General features: G+C 44.6%; 1 protein-coding gene across 13 annotated transcripts in view; it reads left to right on the top strand.

Annotated features, from left to right (window-relative positions):
* The window catches only part of CELF4 (CUGBP Elav-like family member 4), an 889815-nt gene that overhangs the window by 177669 nt on the left and 686532 nt on the right, over positions 1–25614 (top strand). The gene's annotated exons all lie outside the window — the stretch shown is intronic.

Raw genomic sequence — 25614 nt, 5'->3', positions numbered from 1 at the left:
AAGTAGGGAAATGAGTGACATTTTCAAATGCAGTTCTTTCAATAGACATTTTGCTCTGATTTCAAAAGAACATTGTTATGTGTTAAGGAAACCACAATGCATTACTAAAAATGTACTTACTGAGGTGCAAGAACTCGTGTGAGACAAACAATGCATAGCCATTGTACAGAGTCCTCGGTTAATATGATATTAACAATTGATTGAGTCTGTGTTTTATTTTATTCTTGTCATATTAATTATTGCCAATTTCATCTGAAGCATCTTTCTGACTCTTGTTCCTAAATAGGTCATTTCTGATATTGACGTCATTGGTCACCTTGTTAGGGACAATAAAATATCAACAACAAATCAAAATAGTTATTTTTGTAATAATTAATGGGTGTTTTATTGAGCTTTACTGGCCATAAAATAAATCTGCAGGATCAAATTCTGCTCAGTGGTGCACCTGTGAAAACCAGGTGTAACTCGACTTAAGTCATTCCTGATTTAGGCTCCAATCCCGCTGACCCTTATTAATGTGAATGGCCCTATTAATTTTAGTGGAACTGTTCATGTGAGTAAGAGGTTCTAGAACTGGGGCTTGACACTGGTGTAACTGAAGGCAGACCACTCTCCTTAAAATAATATCCAAGTATTTAACCGAATCTGGCACACAGAGCTCAATAAAGTCAGTGGAGCTATACCATTTTACACCAGCTGAGGATCTGCACCATAATATCTCATTAAAATCAAGACACCACAAAATAAATGTAAAAACATACAAAAGAATGTGTTTTAATACTTGCTTGCTATCTAAATAACATGTAATACATTTTAAACTCACTCTATACAAGATACTGTATACATTTATACCTTTTAAGGACAATGCAGAGAATTGCTTTCACTGTAGTCAAAGCCAAAAACTATAGCCCTATCTCAGGAATAACTTCCATTGTTATCATCATCGTTTAAGATTTAGTTAGTTATAGAGTTTTGCCTAAACAAGCATTGCTCAATTAGACCTGTATCCTGTAATGGGTGTTAGTTTCGATTGAGATGAACATCTGTCCAAATAGCCGACCTGCTCTAAACTTATTTGCAGTGTTTTTGTAGCCATGTTGGTCCCAGGAGATTAGAGAGACAAGTTGGGTGAGGTAATATCTTTTATTGGACCACTTCTATTGGTGGAAGAGAGATGCTTTCGAGCTTACACAGAGCTCTTCTTCAGGTCCTTCACCAACAGAAGTAGGTCCAATTAAAAATACTACCTCCATCACCTTGTCTGTATAAAAATATCGCTCCTATGCACCACACTCCATGCAAAAACGTTTTAAAAAATTGTTTCACGATGATTCACAGAGCAGCAATGACACTCCAAGGAAATGAGGAGAAAAATGTGAATCTTATTTTTTTCAGTTTTGTGTGGAAATGAAATTGGACTTTCTGCAGACATTCCATCTCTGAATCTCCCTTTTTCCTTTGTAGTCGATTTTAGTGTATTGTCTTGCTTTTCTTTGTCCCCACCCTTCAGAAAATAATCCAGAGGGTGTTCCATCACTGAATGGAAATCTTTTGGGGGTGACACTATGCTAATACCAAATAAATAACACAATCAAACCCAAACTCGTTAGTGGGTAGGTCACCCAGCCAACCTTTTTAAGACTCTTCTTGATGCTAAAGGGAAAAAAAAATATGAATCAACAGGCAGGACAGGGGGACCTTGTTGTTGCTGAATGACACATCCTGGGAGTGAATTGTCCTCATTAGCATAGTGTCACCCATTTGTTTTCCTTTGTTGAGGGAAAGGACTTCAGATGACCGTCTTGAAAGTTAGTTTGTAATTCCTCTTTGCTAATCTTGGGAAGCTGGCTTACCTCTCTGTTTCTGTAGGTCGACTGCACTTTTTTTAAGGGCAACAGTACATGCTCTTTGAAAAGCAGCATCCTAATGTTTATAGGCTTCTTATTCTATCCTGTTTAGATTCTTATATCAGTCCCGAGGTATGATATTCTAGTCAGGTTCCTATACAGTGCACCTCACAGTTGAATCTGAGCATCCATCTGTCATATTTTTCCCCTCCTATTTCTCTCCCTCAGGTTTGTTGCCTCTTGTTATCCTTCATAAGAAGGAAACAGGACTTGTTTGAATTGAAGGTGAAGTGGTATCTTACTTGAAGGACAGTACAGTATTGCACATCTCAAATCCTCACAGAACATGTCTACAGCCAGGGTTGGACGTCTCATGAGGATAGACTTCTGTTATGGTTTCCTATTGTCTCCTGGAAATGCCTCACAACATGCCCTGTCTTAATGGGGTTTGGGTTCTAGTTCTAATGGAAAACAGGAAGCTCAGAGTTGTGTGTCCAGTTAAAACAACAAACAACAAGGGAAGAAAGTTCAAGATTCAAAGCTGAGGTTTGGTTGGAGGTTTTGAGGCAAAGGTCTTAGGTTGGTCCTCATCTAAACTCAACATGTGAGTTATCACTGATAGCAATAGTTCTAAAGTGAAAAGTACATAAAGCAAGAGTGGGACTGTTTAATCTAATCTAATTTTATCTATCTATCTGTCCAGGAGATAGGGGGACAGTGTGTGTGTGTCTAATAATATTACAATTGTAGTTGAGGAAGGGAAGATATTTTTCTCTCTCTCAGGTGTTTAGGGGAGGAAATAGATTAATGGGTGGCATATATTGGGGTCATTATAATATGGGTTGTTCATCTTAGGTTTTTTCGGCATGAGGAGGCCAGTATATTTACTATAGATTTTTTAAAAAAAAATACTTTATTCTAAACACTGCAAAATATCCAGCGTTTGAGAGAGGTGCTAATAGAATGAAATAACTAATAAATAAAAATAGATAACTAGAGTGTTAGTGTAACCCACCCACCTCCTGAGTGTGCTGTCCTCTCTGGTGACGCTGAGACCACCTAGAGGTTAATGAGTCTGCTACAGCCTTAGCCAAGGTGCATGTGGCTGTTAGCTCGTGCAGTAGAGGCTCATACACTAAGCTCCAGAGATCCCAGGTTCGATCCCGCATGCCGATGACTGGCGTATGTCGGTGTTACACTAGTATTTGGAGGGTGCATATAGAAGAGGTGGAATTTGTTAGGGTTATCTTAAACCTTATAACTAGGAATGATGGGTGGAAATGTGCTAAGGGATATTTAACTAGCCGGGAGAAAGTATCCTATCATAAAAATTCTTAGGCTATGGGTAGAGTGGTGGAAATCCCCTGGCTTTGAACTATAGGTATCTACACAAGCAGAAGATATCTGATATTAGGGGCTCTTTAATCTAGCTGACAAATGCATAACAAGATCCGATGGCTGGAAGTTGAAGTTAGAATAAAAATAAAACGGAGAGCACATGCAACTTTCAGCATCAATGGTAACTAACTTTTGAAACAGCTTACCAAGGGATGTGATAAATTCCCCATTGCTTGTGGTCTTTAAATCTGATATCTTTCTAAAAGATACGCTCTAGATCAACCTCAATTTCTTGGGCTCAATACTGGTCACTTAGGAAGCAGGAAAGAATAATTCTCTCTACTGCAGGAATTACTGGGTGACGTTTTATGGCCTTTGTTATAGAAGTAGTGTAGCCTAGATGATCGTAGCATCCCTTCTGGTCTCGAAATCTGGAAGTTGATGACTAGACAAAGCACTGGGGGATAACACTGGGATGGAACCTTTCAGCGCTGACCAAGTGGGATGAACTAGATGACCTAATAGACCTTCTTAATCACTAATGTCCATTTGGTTATGGTCATTGAGGCTATCCAGTTATGGTCACAGAGTGATCTTTCCAGTGGACACACTTTGCAAAGAAACACTGCTCCCAAAGCAAAAGGAAGCATGGTGTTCACTCTGTTTTGAAATACACCTTAGCATTGCTGTGCACCCAGCTATCCAACATTAACACCGAGTGTTTGCAATTAGATGGCCTTATTGCAGAAGCTCAGCGGTTCCTTGAATCTGCAGCAGGAAATGGCTATGCTGTGATGGTATGGATTATCCTCTGTCGGAGAGCACCCAGGCTCAGTGACGCGCTAATTTAATTCTCTGTTTTACAGCTGCCATACAAAAATACCATGCCTGATTTCAACAGAGAGCTGGCTGTTTGTCTCTCCGTGCAGTCTGCGTTGTGGCAAAGTGTCCTTATTCCCTTCCTTTCCTCTGATAATGATGCATCTCGTTGGGTAGGTTCGCTAATTTGGGTAGGGAGCTGCCTGCCTGGGTGTTTGTAATGAGCCTTGGCTTAATGAGGCCAGCAGATTTGCCTCATCTGTAAAGAAAGAATGGAAGTGTTTAGTATGTGATAAATACATGCAGCTTCATGGGCAGAAAGGAGGAGTGAAGGTAAAGCAGCCATTTTGTAATCCATGGCAAGGGGTAGCATCCAGCAGGCATATTAGCATCACTGCACTCCCATAGCCAGCCCTTTATTATTTGTGTTATGGCAATGCCTAGAGAGGCAGGACGGACCAATTGTTAGGGCACTAGCCTGGGACTTATAATTTGCTGCTCCAGGATAGACTTCCTGTGTGGCCTGGGGCCAGTCACGTAGCCTCACTGTGCCTCAGTTTGCCATCTAAACATGTGCCTCAGTTTCCCACCTGTGCTGTGAGGATAATAACAATGCTCTGCCTCACAGGAGGATATATAGGTTAAAGATGGTGAGGCACTCAGCTACAACGGGGATTCTTAAAAGCCTCTCATTACCATATCACAGCTGAGTTTAAGACAAAGCCAGCAATAGAATCCAATTGCTGCAGTGCTGTTCCCTTTCCACTAGAACGTTTCTGCTTCCCTCACTGCTCTGCTGGGGCAGTGCTTATCTGCAGAAGGATTAGGAGGCCAACTCTGTTCTGGAACTCACTTGGAGATCCTTTATCGCTCAGGCATGGGCATAATCCTGCAAGGTGTTGAGTGGTTTCATCTCTCACTGACTTCACTGGAATTTGAGTATTCTCAGCACCTCACAGGATCCAGTTCATATCTGGGCCTCAGCCTACGCATTCCTTAAATGGGGATACTACTACCCCCCCACCCCAGACTTAATGAAGTGAGAGAATGCAAGCATCTCTCACGAAAGACACTGCACAGAGTAAGTGCCAAGTATTCGGTACCTCTCAAGAGGTGTACGGTAATCCATTGAAGACCACGTTAAACTCCTATTGATTTCAGTGGGAGGAGGGAGGCCCGGAGGGAAAATGCCAAGGGGCCTAGTCAATGTTGGGTTCATGTAAGCTTTGATCCTTCACCAGAATTAAAGATTCCTCTATTCCTTAGTCATTTAGCCCTTCCAGCAGAGAAATGGAAGGAGAGGGGGAAAAAAAACCATGGAACATGTAAGGTAAAATTAATTAAGTATGCTGCTGGCGGTGTGCTGGTATCCTCGGTGAAAAGCTCACTGCTTAGAGCCATAGAACGATCAGGCAATGAAAAATAAAATAAAATAAAAAGCTTTAGATTTACGATTCCCATTCTCATGTGTTCTCACCATGGTTCATATGGATTAGGACTTAAGTTCAAACATTCCCTGTGGAAACTGGGGCTTGCTGACTCAGAGCAAACAGCATTAGAAATACAGGTTAAGCAAACTCAGAACTATTCAGGTTCAATTCAAGTTTCAGCCAGTTTGGTTAGAGTGTGTGTGTGTGTGCGTGCAATTTTTGACTCTGCTGCAGCAGCATTTGTAGGATAAATGGAAGTCCAGGGTGCTCTGCAGCGGACAGTTTTTCTAACCCTTGCACTAGGAGAGATGACGTCCTAGACCTGAGGTTTGGGAACTTTCATCTAACCCTTTCCCCACCCCCAACCAACCCAAACAATGGGACACTTACCTCTGGCATGATTCTTGCTACCCTGTAAATGATGACATGTTAGAGGACAATTTGGGAACCTGGAAAATGGCCCCCAAAATGAACTGCCTGGAAAAATAAGGGAGAAATAAAGGGATTTAATGAGTATTTTGACTGAGACCCCCCTGCAGAATTCAGCCCATCTATTATAATTAGTAATACTAATACTTAGCACTTTCCTAGAGCTACTCCAATGAGAGATTCAAAGGCACAAATGGCAAGTTCCCCTTGAACAGCAACGTGAGTGGGACATCAGGCTGCCATTTGAATCTCTGGTCTCCATTATTAACAACAATTTTTATAATGGTTGTGCCTAGACATCAGGATTGGGACTCTATCCTGTTAGAGTATAACACACAGTGAAAGACAGTCCCTGCCCTGAAGATCTTACAATCTAAATTGGACACAGGGAATCGAGCTTTATTTGTTCAAAGTCACAGATGAATGGCAGAAGAATCTAGAACCCAGGTTGCCTGACTCCTAGGCCAGCATTCTGGACACTGTACTATGCTACCTCTTCACCAAATCACTCAAGTAGCTGGCCAGCCTGGTATCTGGTATATTTAATGAAGGGGCCATCTAGGTACACTCGCACATCTATAGGCAATATATAAATTCCAGGGTGGGCATTTCAGAGCTGCCTGTGAGATTTAGATGCACAATCTCAGAAGAGAGAACTCAATGAAAAGCAGGGTGGATCTTTTGTTCAGGTTAGCAGTTTGCTTCAGTACCTTCTCAAGATGAGCCTGAAGCAAAGCACCAGATCCAAGAGCCTGTGAACACCAAGGAAGTTGGGACCTAGAATTGAACTCCACATCTGGCTCCTGTCTCTGCAATGGGCTGAACCCATCTCTGCTCCCCAACTAAACTTTGGGAAGGCCTCTTCCTAGATCTCTCTCCAATCGTGGGCCTATTTCTGGCAACTTTCATATTCCAGAGGTTAATGCAGTAGATCCCATGTTTCAAAAAAACCTACTTTATTTTAGATTGAACTGTCTATTCGACCACACTGTAAATGACCCTGGTGTTCAGCCCTGGAAACCACAGAGTGGCTTTGATAGAACCAAGTAATGAGGAAGCCAGTTTCCTCACCCACACAACCTGGCATGCATTGGTGTCATTAAACGGGAGCCTCTTTCCATGGCTTTGCTCCTCTGCAAAGAGTCATCTGATTTCTGCTTTGGGAAATGCATTACAGATGCTGAGAGAGAACTCACCTGCAGGTTGCTTTGCACATTGTATTAGGATTTTACTCTATTACAGAGATTTCTTTCTGTCTCTTTGGACTTCTGCAGCATCCCTGCTCTAATCCATGGACCTGGTTCTCATCTAACTTCTATATCGGTGTAACTCCATTGACCTGACAATAACTACTCCTAGTTCATACCACTGTAAGAGAGATTAGAATCAGGACCTCTGAACTGACTGCTGCCTCCCATCTGTCTGTCTTTGGAACCAAATGGAATTACCTGATCTCAGGTTTCAGAGTAACAGCCGTGTTAGTCTGTATTCGCAAAAAGAAAAGGAGGACTTGTGGCACCTTAGAGACTAACCAATTTATTAGAGCATAAGCTTTCGTGAGCTACAGCTCACTTCTTCAGATGCATATCGTGGAAACTGCAGCAGGCTTTATATATACACAGCATCTGAAGAAGTGAGCTGTAGCTCACGAAAGCTTATGCTCTAATAAATTGGTTAGTCTCTAAGGTGCCACAAGTCCTCCTTTTCTTTTTACCTGATCTCAGTAATACTAGGGTCAATCTGGAGTAACTCCATTAATGACAGCCTGTTGAACCTGCATATTGAGAGAGAGTAAATGCCAGTTGTGTGAAAGTGAATGGACTCGCTAGAAGGTGTGGAGGGACAACCACATGTCCATGGTGAGGAATGGTCCTTCAGAGGCTCAGCTAGCCTGTTGTTGGAGTAAATCAGCTCAGATTTGTCAAGTGACTGGTTTGCAAGGAGTTATAAAAACTAAGCTGAAATGATTGATTGTGGGAGGAAGGGTATAAATCCATCACATCCACTGGGGCAGGTCCTGAACCGGAAATTACCTTATGCTGCTCCTGCACTAAATACTTCCCTAAATACTTCCCCCATCCCAGTATAGCACAACTGTAATCACTCCTGTTCATCCAAGACCTTCCCTAGCTATGCAAGTTGAGGTAATGATTTGCCCCTAAATAATGTATAAAAAGAAAAGGCTGTAGCTCACGAAAGCTCATGCTCAAATAAATTGGTTAGTCTCTAAGGTGCTACAAGTCCTCCTTTTCTTTTTGCGAATACAGACTAACACGGCTGTTACTCTGAAACCTAAATAATGTGTGTTTCTATTCATCTTTGCACACACTGATTGTGTACATGGAATCCCTGTCCCAAAGAGCTTCACTGCTAAGACAATGGTCAGGACACCTGGGTTCTGTTCCTGGCGATGGCTGCAGACTGTTCCATGACCTTAAGCAAGTTTCTTAATATCTCTGTGCCTCAGATTCCCCATCTGTAAAATGGGGATAATGTTACTTCTTTTCCTTTGTAATCTGCTTTGAGCACTATGGATGCAAAACACTATATAAGACCAGAGTGGTAGTATTAAAACCTGAGTGGTTTTGAAGCAATACACCCAAGAACCATATAGACAAATCCATAGTGGAAAGTGTGGAGGTGGGCAAAAATTTTCAGATTTGTTGGGGGTGAGAGGCAAAAAATGCAGATTCAATGACACCAACACATTTTGCGACTTTGTGTTGTTTTTCCTGAATTGTTTCAGTTGGAAAACCCCCCCCCAATCTAAACACGTTTTGACATTTTTCCAATGAAATGTTTCGATTTTTCAGTTCAATGTTTCCTTTATATTTACTTTTAAAGACTCCAAAGCATTAAAAAAGATCAAAATCAAAACAAAACATTTCTATGTTGTCAAAACAGAATGTTTTGTTCAACCTCAAACTGTTTTTTTCTTCTTTTCAATTTGCTGAAAAATTTGAAATTTTTGTGTGTGTGTTTGCTAGTGAGCTGACACATCTATTATTTGCACAGCGCCAGGTATGTCTGGATTGTAGCTGAATTGGAAAGGGGAATATTAATGAGTCTTTTGAAGGACATGAGAAAGGGACTTGGAGTAATGTCAATTTGGAGACTATAGCAGGCATAGGAGATGTCTTGAATTGAATGACAGAATTGTGGGTGTGTTTATTTGAAGAAGTAAATGTAGAACATCAGTTAGACTAGTGTATTTAATCCTTCTGAGAGTGGCTTTGAAAATGTACCTCTAGGTGTCTGAGTTTTTCCAGGTTGCCAGCTAAAGATGAAAAGAAATCCAAACACACCTACACAATTACACCTGCCTATCAGGCTGCATTATCACAGGCTTCCAGTGGCGTGCACAGATCATAAGATTTTCTCATGGCTTATGTCACCAGCAATGTCCGGTACAAATCTGGCATTTTATCGTACGTTTGGTTCTTGTTACGTCGTACCTAATTAGACAGCAGATCCCAAGTATTGAACACATATTCTTTCACTAGCTATCTGAAATTAAAGCTAATCATAAAGACATTACAGCACATACAGAGATTTCCTTTATTACAGCATTAATGTGACCTTATGTCGTGCACCCCATCTGATTAGCGTGCAATACCTTGGAGCAAATCAGTTAACACTCATGCATCTACTGAAGTGTCAAAGCAATACCATGCGTCTCCTAAATGATGCACAATAAATATTCCATTCCACCTTTTCCAGCATCTGTCTTCCTTGGTCGGACGCATCCATAAATCGACGTGGGCGCCCTGCTGTTGCAATGCTGCGATGCCGTAGCACAAATTAGAAGTTCCTTGCCTGATTAAGACCTACGGGTCAGATCCGCAGGTAGTGTAAACTGACATAGCTTCGGTAGCTTCCAGGGCCAGATCAGCTTTAGTGGATCTCTCGGTTTTTAACTCAGCTGGGAAGCTTACATTTGCCATATAATGAACATGTGTGTATGTGTGTGCCTATAATATAAACAGGTTATGATGTTTAAAGTCACATTAAAGCTACAATAAAGAAACTATCTATGTTCCATGATATCTTTTTTTGGAAAGTGCCTGTCACTTTAGGAACACGGTTCTCAGTGGTTTTCAGTGGGGGGTGTGCTGATGAATCCATCGGGTGCGTTCTGATGATCTTTAATTTATGTATGTCCATATATGTTTGTATAGGGGGGTGACTTCCTTACCCCAAAGACCTTTCCAATCAAATAGCCTGATTCTGATGTCTGTCACACCAGTGTAAATCCAGCAATACCCTACTGAAGCCAAGTTAAGCATGTCATAAGAACATAGTGATGGTCACACTGTGTCAGACCAAAGGTCCATCTAGCCCAGTATCCTGTCTTCTGACAGTGGCCAATGCCGGTGCTCCAGAGGGAATGAACAGAACAGAGAATCATCAAATGATCCATCCCCTGTCGCCCATTCCCAGCTTCTGGCAAAGTGTCCTTAAGTGCTTTGCTCGATTAGGGCTTAAGAAAGGATGTGCATGCTAGAGCCATCTCTTAACTCTTCCCAATATCCATTGTCAGGGCAGGACGATAAATTCAAGGTAGAAATCCGAGCTCTGTGCTGTGTCAGGATCCACCGTTTGCTCCTAAATTTTTCAGAATACATTTATTGTAACGTTGATATCTGTTTAATCGCTTGGTAAATTTGAGGTTTGCTAGTGACACAGTGGCTGGGATCCCACCCACTAGATTTGGACTGCCCTTCCTTCCTCCTCCTGGAGTAGAACAGTTATAGTATAATTCTGTACCTCAATTATTTATTATTATCTGTTTTTCATTATCCCCTTATTTATCATTTAATTCTCTAACCCTGTGATGCAATTCAGAATTTCCATTATAAATTCTGTGAAATACTGGAGATAGATTTGCAGGTAGGGAGAAGTGTTTTATAAAATAAAGTGTATTTTTTTTATTGTTGTTATGAGAGAAAAGAAAACCAGTGACCTCTGGCTTTTTCTTAAGACATTCAGGAATTTTCAGACATGCTGCGTACCCAAAACCTTCCACTGAGCAATCTGAAAAAAGGGCTAAATTTGTATAAGTCCTTTATCTTTCTATGAATTTGTACATACTTCCGCATTTTAGAAACTCCCCTGTGAGATAGGGCATTATTAGCTTCAATTTACAGATGGGGAAACTGAGGCACTAGGGAGCTTGAATGACTTTTCCTCGGTTACATTGAAAGTCTCCGTTTGAACCTGGAATTGAGCTCAGGTCTTCTGAGTCCTAATCTAGTGCACTAATCACCAGACCAATCTCCTTGCATCTTGTCTGCTCCCGAGCAGCTGCCATTGTTCTGGATTTTCTGGGTCTGAGTGCTTTTGCCAATCTGGTCACTTGCTTTGGGTCCAAAATAGGAGCTAAGCACTTTGAAAGTCTGTTCCTCTATTCTCAAGATGTGCCAATGCTCCCAAACTCTAAGGGCATTCAGTTCCAGTTGCGAGTTTAGAATATCCTCTTTCTATACGGACCAAACCAAAATCCCTGAGACTGTGAATTTCACAGCTGGATCCTGTGGGCCTGACTCTTCTCACCCTGGTGCAAATCAGAAGTAAGCCTCCTGAAGCCAGTGGAGTTAGACTGGTGAAAACAAAATGACCACCAGGACTTGATTCTGCTATGGGCTCTAAATGAACAAAAACAACAAAACAGGTCTGAACACTGCATCCTTTGAGATTTGGGTATATTGGTGCCTCTTGCTTGATCATTCCAGATCCTCCTATAAAATAGCTACAGTGGGTAGGCAGGCTTTTCTGCACAGGTCCTATCTGCTTATTTTAAGTGGCCTAATGCACTGTGGTTTGTTTTGTTTTTATAACTGGCTACTAACCCTGGAGGGGTTGGTTGTGTTCTCCGACCAGCTTTTTGAGAACAGAGGGGTGTCCAGCAGCAGGCAGTGGCCCGCAAATTAGCAGTAACCTCTGCCCTATTGTGATCCTCTGGTGGAATACGAAAGGGAGTGGGGGAATGGGAACTGACCACCTGTTTTGGTTTATGAAATGACTCAATTGTGTCTGAAGTTCCGTCTTCACTGCAGAATTAACTGTTGTCCTTAACCCCCTTTTCCACCCGTACAACCCTCTCAGCTGACTTTTGCGATTCTTTAAATCCAGGCTGGCTGGCTCAGTTGGGGGCATGGCTTACAGCCAGGGTTCACTTGGGCTGCTAACCCATCCACTTTGCAGTGAGGACACAGGCTAAATCACTCAGGTGCTGATGGTCCTCTAGTGCCGTCCCACAATTCCCCCCACGCGCCCAGGACAGGTAAGTTCTCCTCCAGTGAATTGGGTAAGAATCGTAGAGTGGCTCAGCTGAATGCAGCACAAAGAACCATGGGATGTGCCCCCAGGACTACCAGTGACACACATGGGGGAGCAAGTGCAGCACCAGTGTGGGCCCAGTAACTCAGGTAAGGCTTTGCTCAATCTGGCTTTTCAGATCTGGATGCTGATCACTGCAGAGCAGTGAAGATGCACCCTGAATGTGGACTCAAAATAGCACTTTTCAAAGCACTTTGCAGTCATGACAGTTTCCCACGATCCCCACTGCGTATGGATGGGAGTCAGTGTGGATAGCTTTCCCTCTGTGCATGCTGCCCCCACACAAAGGCAGTCAGAACCAGTATTCAAACTCAGAGAGCTCCTGGCTCCCAGCCCTACCCTCTGACCATTAGAGAGCCCTTCTCTGAGTCATGGTAACAGATTTATTGCAGCTGTTCGCCTTATGTCAGAGAGAGAGTCTTGCAACGGGAGAGCTCATCTTGCCATGAGAGCATAGTGCTCCCTTTGCTGCTTGACACTCATCACATCCAGAGCTGGCGCAGATGTCGGGGCTGTTCCATTCTGGGAAGTCAGCTGCCGATCTTCATCCAGGCATTCAAACCAAAAAATTAGTCTCCTCTGCAGTGCTAACCCACAGAAGTCAAGCTGGGAAGATCTCTGCCAGCCAGCCTGTTGTCCGGGAGAATGACCGTAAATGCTATAGCGGCCTGCATGGGGGGCCCAGAGATAGAAGGGTGAGGATGGAAAGCAGTATATTGAAGGTGGAGGGTGAGATAAGCAGATCCGTTTGCCTGAGGAAGAGACAGACCTGAGCTCCTCTTGACTTCCCTGCATTTCTGTCTTTTAACTGTGTCTTTCATCCAGCAAGTGCAGGGGTATGGCTGTCCTGCGCTCTTTGCGTTGCAGACCCATCCAGAAATGTTTAGCATGTGGCACAGACTTACTAAAGGCAGCAAATGTGGAGCTGATGCTGTCACATACTTCTCCTTAAGTCATGATATAAAACACACACTCAGCATTCCTGGGGCTTATCAAACCCCGCTGTACATTACAACGTAAAGCAGAGTGTGTGCGTGTGTGTTTACTTCATTGTGAGGGGAAAATAGGGAAAAGAAAACACTTTTTTTTTTAGAAGGTTGTCAACTGAAATGTATTCAAGAGACGAGTGCATTTCCCAAGAGCTATTTCAGGTGTTTTCTCTCTCCTTTTAGTCAGGCAGAAAGATTTTAATTGTAGTTTCTTTTTCTGTTTAAAGTTGAAATAAGGCGATTTGTTGGCAGACCCAGATCTCTGCTTACATGAGACCTGATAGAGAGGGTCTCCGACAGATCAATAGAATTTAGCAGCGAAGTTCATGGAATGGGTAAGCCCACTCTACGAAGCGCTGTTATAAAAGTGCTGTTGGTTATGGTGGAGATTTTCAAAGCCTGTGACATCTCAGCCCGTCGCTCATATTTCCAATATGAAATTTACCAAAATGGGACAATGTTTTTGATGTGGTTTTAAAGAAAAAATTGGAGACTATTTTACCTGGGTGATTTCTCTTTTCCTTTTCTAGTTTGTCCAAGGCAGTGGCCTTTGCAGAGGCTTTTTCATAGGTGTGTTACCAACCCAATGGACAGTTGCAATTACCCAGTCTACCATGTAGATATAAACAGTTAAAGACTCTCTTGTGGTGAGGGTATTTAATTTGGATAGAACAACTCCAGATATAGAGGTGTCTTTACAATCAGTATTGCAGTGTGTACGCTGCAATGCTGGGCCATAATGAGGTGGTCGGGTTCTGATTCATTTGTATCTGAATGATACAGCATGGTCTAGTGGTTATATCAAGGGACTGGCAGTCAGAGACCTGGGTTCTAGTCCCAATTGTGCCACTGGACTGTGGGCAATTTACTCCTCATGCCTCAGCTGACCTGTTCTGTAAAATGATGATAATGTACCAATGTTCACCTTTGTGAAGCACTTAAAGATCTACAGAAGGACAAAGACCTGTAGAAAGGTGAAGTCTTATTAAAGTCATGGGGGGAATGAGAAATAATGGCTTTTTATAAAGCTATCACCAAGATCCCCTAAGAGGTGGGACTGCTGTGATAAGCACAAACCAAGCTGTTTCACTGGTCAGATTCTTGCAGCAGGCCCATATACCAGCTGAACCAAACCCAGTTGTGGGTGTATTAAGCTAATAAGCAGCTCCTCTCTGAGCTCCCCTGTCCTGTGCTTCCCTGGCTCATACACTAGACACAGGGAGAGAAATAGACTAGCCTCGTGCTTGGGATTTTATGATGGAGCGTAAATCAGGTCTGCCTGTACTTGACCAAGGTTGAAACCCACAGTGCTGCATGGTAATTAGATTTTTAAAAGATTTTTTTTCCTCTGGTTTATTTATATAGCAGTAATTACCTCCAGCACACAGTCGGAGTGACTGCTTGTCTTTCACGACCACACTTTTACCCTTTCATTTGACTGTCCTGGGCTTCTGTGGTTAATACAGAGATTCATTCATTATACCCTGGCCCCCATCCCTGCCAGTCCTTGCATAGTCGCAGAGCAGGACTGGGGCATGCCAGCTTCAGAGTGAGTGGAGGTGATAAGCCAGGCTGAGCGCTGGACGTTAGCCCTCGGCACATAGCACCTGGATGGCTCGCCCCCAGCTCTTCTGTGCCCACTCCCTCAGTCTGACCGCAGGGTATAACGACAGGGCCAGCTGCGGGCTTCGTTGGGATCCTCGGCCTGTCTGTGAGGCGCTCAGCTCCCTGCTCCCCTATTCCACCCTGTTCCTGTCAGCAGGCAGGAGTAATTAGGCAGTGGCATAGCAGCGCCGGGTTCCCCGCCCAACACTCCACATCGGTGCTGGCACCTACGTTTGTGCCTCAATGTGCCTTGACCGGGCGGAGAAGGTAGAGGTGTGAGGGTGACGAGGGGTGGGCAGTGACTGTTAAAGGCTCAGAGGCTTCGGCTAATGTTTTGATCTTGCTCCCGCTCATCTTGGGACACCTTTCTTGTAACGATCCCCTTGTGCTGAAATGGGCTGCGGTTACTTCAGTCTTACTCTAGTGAGGCCTAAGCATCTTCCCTGTGCCTGCCTTCAACTCTGGCAGTAGCTCCTTAGCTCTGTCCGTCTCTTAGATACTTATCTGGCCCCCATCACTGTAGCATCTGAGCACCTCACAACCCCCCTGGGATGTAGAGCAGGGCTATTATTCCCATTGTACAGATGGGAAACTGAGGCACAGATAGACTAAGTGACTTGCCCCAGGTCACACGGGAAGTCTGAAGCCAGCAGCACCGCGTCCCAGGCTGGCACCCTCACCATCACTGGCCCATCTTTCCTTCAAGGGTCAGATAAACAAACGTTCGCTTCTGCACACTAGCAGAAACATCAGCTTGTTCTCAGAGGGCAACTGGAACTAGAAGCAGCTGCCGCCCCTTTAAGTATCCCAAGTTCTGGGTGCCTTCCAGTTCATTTGCTCAGCACGGAGAAAGACTGAACCTCTGAACCCCTCAGGTTTGGAATTACTCTGGGGTTTGCAAAAGGATGAGATGTACCATTAAAGGGACAGGCTCAGAGCTGAAATGGAGCAGCATCCGTGGCAGGGAGCAGGGGACCATGTGTAGCAGGAACCGTGGCATGCCCGAGCAGCCAGATGAATAAATAGGTGTCTCCTTGCAGCGAGATTGAGATGAACAAGAGGCATTAAAGCTCCCCCCCCCCCCAAAAGCAAACACCATTGGTGAGTCAATAAATGGTGGAGTTCATAAAGTGGCATTTACCTCCGCGGCGCCGGCTGCAATAAATTCCGATCAGGCGTTCACGGACTGTCTCTGTTCAGAGGGGCTTTGGTTCCTTTCGAGCCCCCTGGGGCTTGCTCATCCGCCTCCTGCAGGGCCTCTTTTTGGGACAGCCCAGCCACGGCTGAACCAGCAGCAACTTTTCAGTGCGTACTGGGATGTGTTCCCATAGACTATACAGAGAGGAGCCACACGCTAGGTCCATCTCCATCTGCTCCTGGCCACTGCATCGGATGTGCAGATAGGGCACACCTATGAAGTCCCTGCTCTCGCCCATTGCAGGTACATCTGTTAGCATTTCTTTCAGACTAATGTCTAAAGCAGAGGTCCCCAAATGTTGGGGCACACCCCCTAGGGGGGCACAGAGGAAAGTTCAGGGAGGTGCAGCTGGGGCCTGGGCCAGCCCCCACGTGGTGCACCACCCAGCTCCTCTCCCACCCCGTGTGCCGGCCCCACTCCTGCCCCCCCACACAATAAGCCACAGCCTAGGCCCCCTTACTCCTGTTTGCATCTCTGACCCTCCCCGCCCCCCGAAGCTGCTGTCCTGCTCTGGGGGTGGGGAGGGCGAGGTAAAAATGTTGCGGGCCACTGGTTTAAGGTAACAAGGTGCTGACATTAGTAAGAGACAGTCCTTGCCATGAAGATATTGCAATGGCCTGACAGAGGAAAGATGGAAGAAAACATGCTTTAGCCTTATTTTGCAGATGGGAAACTGAGGCACTGAGATTGTGATTTGTCTGAGGTCACACAAGGAAGTTTGTGGCAAAGCTGGACAGTCCTCCTGAGTCCCATGCCAGTGTTTTATCTGCAAGACCATCCTTCCCTGCATTCATCTCCTGTATTCAGACTTTTCCCTTGCTCTGTGCTATCCCATTTTTCAAATGTATTAATGTTATTTAAAAGCTGCTGGTGTGGTTAACTCATTTGCCTCCTCCAGCGAAACCAGGATAAGATTCCTCTCTTTCCATTGTGTTTGTAACCTTCAAACACTCATAGGGGACTCTCCCATCTCCACTAAGCAATGTTAACCCAAACAACTTGTGCTTAGTTCTTCTCCTGTCGCTCTCTCCAGCCACCGTATGTTTTATTTCTCTTCTCTGAATTCCCTCCACTGTGCTGAACATTATCTGGTACCCAGGTGTCCTGCATGCTCCTTAGTAAGCATGTGTGTATCGCACCCATTATCATCAATGGGGAGTTACCGATGCGTGCAGAGAGGCTAATGTGTATGTGTTATGCAGCCTCCTGCTGGATAGAATCAGAAGTGCTCATGTGTGTCTCCTAGGCCCCGTAGTGTAATAGAGTATGGCGTTTGCTTTTGAAGCAGAAGGCAAGTTCCAACCCCGCTGTTGCTCTGACGTTGCCCAGAGTGCAACAAAATGAGCCCCATAACACATCATGGATTGGTTTTGGTACTGTTGTTCTGGCAGTGAATTCTGGGCTGCATGCAGTTTGCAGGAGGCAAAGAGTGGGGAGAAGGGTATTTTTTGAATTAAAGTGTTTATTAATGTTCACTGTTAATATAAAGCATCAGAAATGCTAAAAAAATATATAAACTTAAAATAGCCATGTACAACTTACAGCAGAGCATCTACGTACACACACTGAATGCATTTACAACAGCCACAGATGGGGATTTTATGTTTCCTTCCCAAATCCATTATAAAGAGATTTCCATGCTGCGTTTATACCATTTTGTCTTAGACCCATGAGCATCTTTTAGTGGTACAGAAACCAGGGTCAATGGCTTTCCCCTCCCAAGCCGTATCCTAAACATCAGAAGCAAACCTCTTCAAGTTCAAAAAGTTTAGGGTGGTTATATTTCTGAGAGAGTAAGGAAGCATTTTATTTCTCCATTTTCCTAGCCCGCTTCCTGCTTCCAAAGCTTGAGATACCAAAGTACCATGAGAAAAGGCTGTGTGTTATGGGCGTCTCTTGAGAGAGGCTCTCCATAACACACCCACTGCCCCATCTCTGGAAGCGTAAGATGAGCCTTCCCGGAGGTTGATTGAAAACCCTGCTTCGTGGATTAAGACACAAAGGTCCTAAGTGAATTAAAATGCCGGGTCTGAGCTCTTTCGCTCCTGGCGAGAGATTCCAGAGGACAAAAACAAAAGTTTTTTCATACAGTTCAGCACAATTGGGGCTTCTGCTTTGAACAAGAGACATGAGGCTGAAGGGAAATGGAAGGTTTCCATGAGCAGCTTCTCCTTCCCCATGGAGCTGCGTTATTTGATGATCAGATAGCGTCTCTCTGGTCTATGTAGGAATTAATCGTATGGCTAAAGATTCGGGGGGGAGGGGCTGTGACACTCTTGAGAACAACTTCCAAGGACTGCCCCCCTCCCTTTCAAAAAGCATCCCAAAGAGCGAGTGAGCTCAGGATACTGACAGAACAACAACATGTTCATAAGACAAACCATAGAGGAATATCTGGGGATAGCCTGAAGAGGAAGATATGCCGGGGTTGTGTACACTAGCAGTGGGCTGGACTCGATGACCCAGAAGGTCCCTTCGAGTCCTCTCTTATGTTCCTCAGAAAGCTGGTCTAGTGGTTAAGTCCCTGGACTGAGATGCAGGAGATCAGTTCCTAGCTGTACCACAGCTTCCCTGAGTGACCTTGGTCAAATCATGTGATCTTTCAGTGCTACCATTCTCCATGTGTACAGCGGGGCTGTGAACACCCCCCGGTTTCCCATCTGTTGCTCTTCTTCTCTATTGAGATTGCAGGCTCTTGGGAGCAATGCCTGTGCGCGCCTGTGTGTACAGAACCTAACACGATGGGTTGGTGGAGGTCTCTAGGCGCTACATAATCCCAGCCAGAAATAACTTGCTGCACTCACGCTCGGAGCCCAGCCTGTAGCATCTTTCTAATCGCCATCGTTTCCCCCTCACTGACTTTCCTTGAAAGGACAACGTCAAGATAAAACATCAACTATTTACTCCCATGCGCACATACAAAAATCCCTCCTGTATTACTTCTAACACCTCGGATGATTAATTTGGACATGATTTCAATCATCTAATTGACTTTTCGCCATTCAGGCTGTTTACATTTGTTCTTGGTCTGCTCTCATCTTGGGCAGTGAGACTTGGGGCGGGAGAGGGGGCACTTCGGATCATCATCCATTCTCCCTTTGGGCCTCTTCCACTGTTGTGTTTTGTGTCTCCAGCCTTAGAGGACTGCAGGGATTTTTTTTTTAAGATGGATTAACAATTTAGGGCCTGACCCTTTAAATGTTACTGACTGAAAGGCTTACTTCTATGAGTCATGCTATGGAAACCATCCAGCAGTAAGCACTATATTTGGTAGGAAATGTTTGTAGGATTGGGCCCTTAATGCCTCATTGGAATCTCAATTAGGTCAATAAGAAGGATCCCAAAGTCTTCAATGGGCTTTGAATGCTTTCTGTGTAAGGGCCATATTCTGATCTCCATTCCAGAGTAACTCCTTACTTGAATGCAGTCACTTCAGGTGTTTGCCGGTGCAGCTGAGATCAGAATCTGGCCCTAAATGCCAGAGTTGCAATACTTTACCTACACCTCCTACAAATGCATGCATGAATCCCATGGAGGTCAGTGCAGCCTTTCATTGGCAGTTCCACACAATTTGCTCTGTAGGGTCCCTTCAGAAGAAACCCAGAATAATCCAACGTGCTTTCTGCTCTGCATGGAACCCAAGCATTTTGCCTGCAAGAAGGAGTGTGTCCTGATGTCTCTTCATCAGAGTTCCCGTTGGTGCAGCCTCCTCTAGCATGGTATGCACCTGTTGTCTGCCTGCCACTCCAGAAATGACTGCAGTACGTGTCTGCTGTTTGCATGTGCACCTGTGAAATGCATGGTGCTATGGGAACCGAAGATTAAGATCCTATTGCTAAATTGCAAACCAAAAATAAATGTTCTTTTCCTGATCTCGTCAGAACAGCTCTGTCTTTGCAAAACCAGAGAAGCTTAAGACCCTGCTTTTCAAAAAATGACTAATGATTTTGGATGCCCAACCGGAGCCATTTTAAAGTGCAGAGCACCCATGCACTGAAAACCAGGCTCTATTATGGCATCTCAGATAGAGGACCCAGAACTAATGGTCACTGAGAGAACCTTAGTCTCGGTTTGAAGAATGAATTCCTTGCATTTTCTTTCAAAACTCACCCTAGTATCAGTGATGCTACCTCGTGGGACTTTGAAGAAACAGAGGGGTGGAGCTTCTTCAGCTGGAGTTTCCCACTGCTGGCATTGCCCACAGCAATTCACTCCTTGGTCCTGGATCGTGAAAACTAGATTTTCCTCTGGGCAAAGCCAATAATCTCCAGTGGCTCCCCCAGCTCAGAGAGGTGGATGCTTAGGAGTAGAATTTGTACTTTGCCTCCCACACATGCTTGGGGGTTATAGTTACACTACCGGACGGAGAGCTTTGGGTGGGTTGTGCCCTCCTGGAGTTCCAGGAAGTACATGCACCGGAAGGTCCTCAGGATGGTTCAGCACGCTCTCCTCTCTGGCTGGCACAAAGGAGGGGCAGGACCAGGGTCCCATCCTCTTTGAGTTGGCTTGTGTGTCTGCCACCATCTTGGCCAACTCAAGGGGTTGAATCCGGGACGGCCAGAGCTAAAAGCATGTGCTGCTACAGCGTGAGCTGTAGGGCCCATCTCTGCAGCTGAGGGCTGTAACACACCCCTGTCCCCTGTGGATTAGGGAGAGAAGGCAGTGGGGTGCATTTGCTCTCCTGGAGGTGCTAGGAGAGATTGTGATTATGCCTAGTCCTTGCCAGAAAGGAGATTCCTCCTTGCAGTCTCCCATCTGCCACATGTAGGGACAACTCACAATCTAGTCCTTAATCACAATATATTTCACTTACAGTCATTGTGATTGAAACAGTTACAGCTTCACCCTCTGTCTAAGGAATGTTGATATTCATGCTATTCTCTGTACTTTACCCAGAGAACATGACTGTGATTTTAACGGCTTGCAAATGGTTCATGGAATGATTTTAATGTGTGACCAGCGAACATGCCTCCGTTTATCTGGAGAGCTCAGTATTGTTCCTAGAAGTGGGCAGCATAATCCCCATTTTACAAAACTTGTCCAAGACACCATTCAGTGAATCAGTGGCAGAAGTGGGGTTAGAATCCAGGCCACCAGATTACTAGCCATGTGACCCAACCACTAGACAGGAAAGTAAACACTGGTTCAGTGCATGAGGAGGTCCAGTGCAAGCAGCAGAAGATTTGGGACCAGTAGACCTACGTTCAATTCCTATCTTTGCCACTGATCCGCTGTGTGACTTCAAGCAAATCGCTTAACTTCTCCATGCCTCAGTTTCTCCATCTGTAAAATGGACATAATCATGCTTTTAACCAATTTTTTGTAGTGTGCTTTGAGATTTACCCACTGAAAGCACTACAGACAAGCTAAGTCTCCCCATTTGTGAGGACAGGGTGGGATAAGTAAAATAGTGTTTATTTTCCCAATACTTTTTATATAACCCACGTCTGATCCAATTTGACTTGTGATATCCCAAACAACCTTCTGGATGCAGAGCCACTGTGTTTCGGTGGCCTGGAGTTCATGGTTTCCAAAGGGAAGGGTATTGGGAAAATATCTTTATAAAAATTAATCTTTGCTGAACTGTTTAATAAAATGGAGAGCTACCTTCTCCCCCACGATTAATATTTGGGGTGAAGGGAGCAAGAGCATAATACTGGGCAAGGAGAAAGCAGAGAGTTAAAAATGCAGTCAGCAAATGGTGGGAACAGCCCACCGAAGAGTTAAGTGACAGAGCCTTATTCACTCATATGAATTAATAATTGATTCAGTAACAAATCACTAATGTTGCAGTAGTCATGGTGAATAAGATAATAAATGTGTCCTGTCCAGGGAATGCAATGTTGTTAGAATTCAGCTGAAATTATTCATAAATGTGCTACTTTTCCTCATCTCCAACTACTGCTAGTTTAGCTTTTCTGTTTAATCTTCCTAAGCTGTCACATTAGATGGTGGAGCCAGTCACATTCATATACAGTGGAATATTAAGGGGAACTGCGGAGACATTATGTCAAATTTCAATAGATAATAGACACAAATTGGGAAACAAAGTGCCTCCATCCCTTCTCCCACTTCCCTTCTGGCTTAAGTAAAACCTACACACACACACACACTCTTAAAAAACCTTCAGATATGATCTACCTCGTGGAATGTCCGATCCCTTTTGGTACCCCTGTTCACACACAAGGCTTGATGGAAAGGCCATTAAACTCAATGTGGGAGTGTTTCTATTGACTTCAGTAGACTTTGGATCAGACCTACAGACCAGAATCAATGGGAGTCTTTCCGGTGTCTTCAATAGTTGTTGAATCAAGTCTATAGAGTGAAATTGACCCGTGTGCAGAGGGGCCAACACAAATCCTATGCACCATTGTAAACCCTGAGGTTCGCCAAGGGAAACATGGATGCTAGACGGGAGGGCAGTATCTATGAGGAAAAGCAAGAGCAGAAGTCTGCGAAAAGTGTAGGTTGTATAGGCAGGGAATTATTGAACAGCCGGTCACTAAACACTAGAGAGGGCCAGAGGAAGATAGTGGATTGTTGGAAAGGATAGAAAAGTATTGAAAGCCTGGGATACCAGGGAAATACTGGGTACTAAAATGTCATTAATCTATCAGAGAAAAGCATCACAAGAACTAGTGGCTTTAATAGTAAAGGCGATTAACCATTGGAACAAATTACCAAAGTAAGTGGTGGAGTTTCCATCTCTGTGTCTTCAGACCAATCCTGGATGTGCTTCTGGGAGATATACTTTAGCCAAACACAGGTTATTGGGTAACTGGTGAAATTCTATGGCCTGGGTTATGCAGGAGATCAGACTAGATGATCTAATGGTCCCTTTTGGCCTTAAAATCTCAGATTAAGGTGACTGAGGAACAATAGTGGATGAAAGCAGAATTGAAAAGGGCTGGTGAAAGTCGGAAAGCAGTCAGAAGAGCCATAGGGATTAAACAGAGTCCGTGGGGAAGCCAAGAAAGAATCAAGGGCAAGTGAAAAACGGTGGGTTAGAAACCAAGAGGGCAGGTGGATTACCTGAGGCAAAGGTAGAATGAAAGGAAGCTGCCTCAGCCTGGACTTCTAAGGAAGAAGGATACTGAGCTGGGGAAGCAACATACCTCCTCTGTCTAGGGTTGGATTGAGAAGGTTGAAGGGGCTGAGGGCTTTCTCACCCTGATCCAGACTGTAGCCTAATTCTAGAGGTGTGGGCCCACACACACACTTGCAGTATTCAATAGAGGACTCATTACAAACAGGGGATGTCATGCTGAGAGGGGGGAGTGCATGCATTTATACCAGGATTGAGGGCTTTTGCAGTCCTCCCCAACTCTCTAGTCTTAGAAATATACATAGTTTGCACTGCCATAGTGATTTCCTCCAAGGATCTCAAAGCCCTTTACAAACATGGTGCACGGTGTTCCCATGATGTACCTAGGGACTCACCTCACCCACCCACTGAAATGCAGCCTTCTCTGGGATGGAACACTGCAGCTACTCAACAGCCTGCAGTCCAATATTTAAGGCTAGGAAGTGGAGGAGACCTCTGCAGCCAATTGAAACTGCAGGGAGAGTTTAGCCAAGAAGTACATAATTTCCTGAGCTGGAATTTGGCCAAGACAACATTGACAACATTTGGCCAAGACAACATGCCTTCATTCTTAAGAAAGGAGCCATGGGGTCTGCAGTGGTCATAAGGGATCGAGACCTTGGCTTTCTCTCCTATCCTGAAGGTCCTGGTGTCTGGAATGTGACATCTAAGGCCTGGTGGCGTGAAGAAGAACAGCACCTCTGTAATCAGAGCAGAGACGCGTGCCGTTCCTACCTCCATCTGAATAACCCACTCAACTTGCTGGGGAGAGCAATTGGATGGCATGTTTCTCTGATGGGCAGTGATGTCAGGTTGCTTCCACATGGCAAGGCACGTGCAGCGGGGTTGCCTTAATCTGCTCCTCCTAAAGGCTCTGTCTTTACTCACACTCCACTGCATGCTTCTTCTCAGTGTAAATGAAACACACCTCCCTTGGACATTTCAGAATCAGGAGGTTGGGGAAAAGAAAAATACAGCATGTTGGAGACCACACTCCTTCCCCTCCCCTGCCCCTTTTATTATTTGGCAATGGTCATTCTCTGCTGATGATGACACAAGGTCCCTTTAAGTGATATCCTGAGCACTTCTTCGTATAAGGAAGGGAACAGATAAAGTGGAAGTTAAATGGGAGAAAAGTGCATGGATGGAGCCTTGGGCTGGTCATCTGGCACTGTCCACTCCTCCTGGGTCTCCACCGCCCTGCTCCCACTTTCTCCCCATACGCACATACTCTTCTTTTAGTCTCAGTAAGTTATTAAAAACGTGGCCATCACTGGCTCCCAGGGTCAATATGTTGTTTTTAAATTTAAACATGAATTTCCATTTCATTGAGCCTTCAGGCCTAATGAGATGTGCTTTGACAGGAGCAGCTAGCTGGAAAAGGCATGATTGAGGAGCGAGCCAATAATATTAACGCACAGCAGAGTGTGCACCCAGAACGCCGGAGCCACGAGCCTTGATTCGCTCCTATCCGGGGCTCTGGCTCCGGCAGGCAAGGGTTTGTGCTGCAGGCCCTGCAGTGAAATGTCAAATGCATTTAACCATCTGTGAGCTCTTCTAGGCCTTGCCCAGCGCGGAGCAGCTATAAGAAAGGAGACCGGTTCTGCCCAGCTTACAGGGGTGTTCTGAGGCTAGATGCATTACTGGTTTGGAGGTGATCCGATCCTATGGCTGTGGGGCCTATAAAAATATCTAGATCAGTGGTTCTCAACCTGTGGTCCACGCCCCCCTGGGGGTCTGCAGACTACCTCTGCAAAAGACTTAGACTGAAAATGGACGCAACAGAATGCAACTACATTTACAGACAATAGATTTCCAAAGGGATCTGCACCTCCATTCAAAAATGTTGCGGGGTCCACTGATCTAGATAATAATAATAATAGTACCCAGCTCTTATCTAGCACTTTGCCTGCTAGGTGAAGAACCTGTGCCCCAGTCTAGTAGGGGGCTCCAAAGCAGCTGAAAGGCTGCAGCAAACAGTGGACCAGCAGGGCTCTGAAAGGGATTTTGAAAAGTATATGAGGGCACAAGCGACTCAGGCGAGTTCAACCTGAAGTGTTGTATATGTTGGAGAGCATCATGGAGTTGCAGACTGAGACTGGCTAAACCAGGGGCTTGAAATCCCTTCTGGAAGGATCTATCCTCTCCTCAGGTCTAAGGTGTTACGAAGTGGCCCGTGTTTCTCAGACTTTGCAGCTGAAAGACACTGCCATGATACTGCCAGAGGGATTTCAGGAGGTGCACAGATAATTGCTTGCAAGTTGAGAGGTCTGTCCACATTAGGGCCGGTTGGACGTTTTCTGTTAAAACTGATTTTGGATGGAAAATTGAGGTTCCAACAACATGAATGTGTTTGAAGGAAGTGCTTGTTTGCTGCAGAAAATACTAATTTATTATCAAAACTCAAAAAAAAAAGGTTGGGTGAAAATCAAACATTTGCAATTTGTGTGCCAAAAAGGTTTGGATTTGAAAAAAATAGTCGAAAAGTTCCAGGGGAAAATGTCAATGAAAACCATTCAATTTTCACTTTTTTTTG

This window comes from Lepidochelys kempii, chromosome 5 (assembly GCF_965140285.1).
Source record: "Lepidochelys kempii isolate rLepKem1 chromosome 5, rLepKem1.hap1, whole genome shotgun sequence".
In the NCBI taxonomy this organism is placed as follows: Eukaryota; Metazoa; Chordata; order Testudines; family Cheloniidae; genus Lepidochelys; species Lepidochelys kempii.
This window is presented reverse-complemented; position numbering and strand designations above follow the sequence as displayed.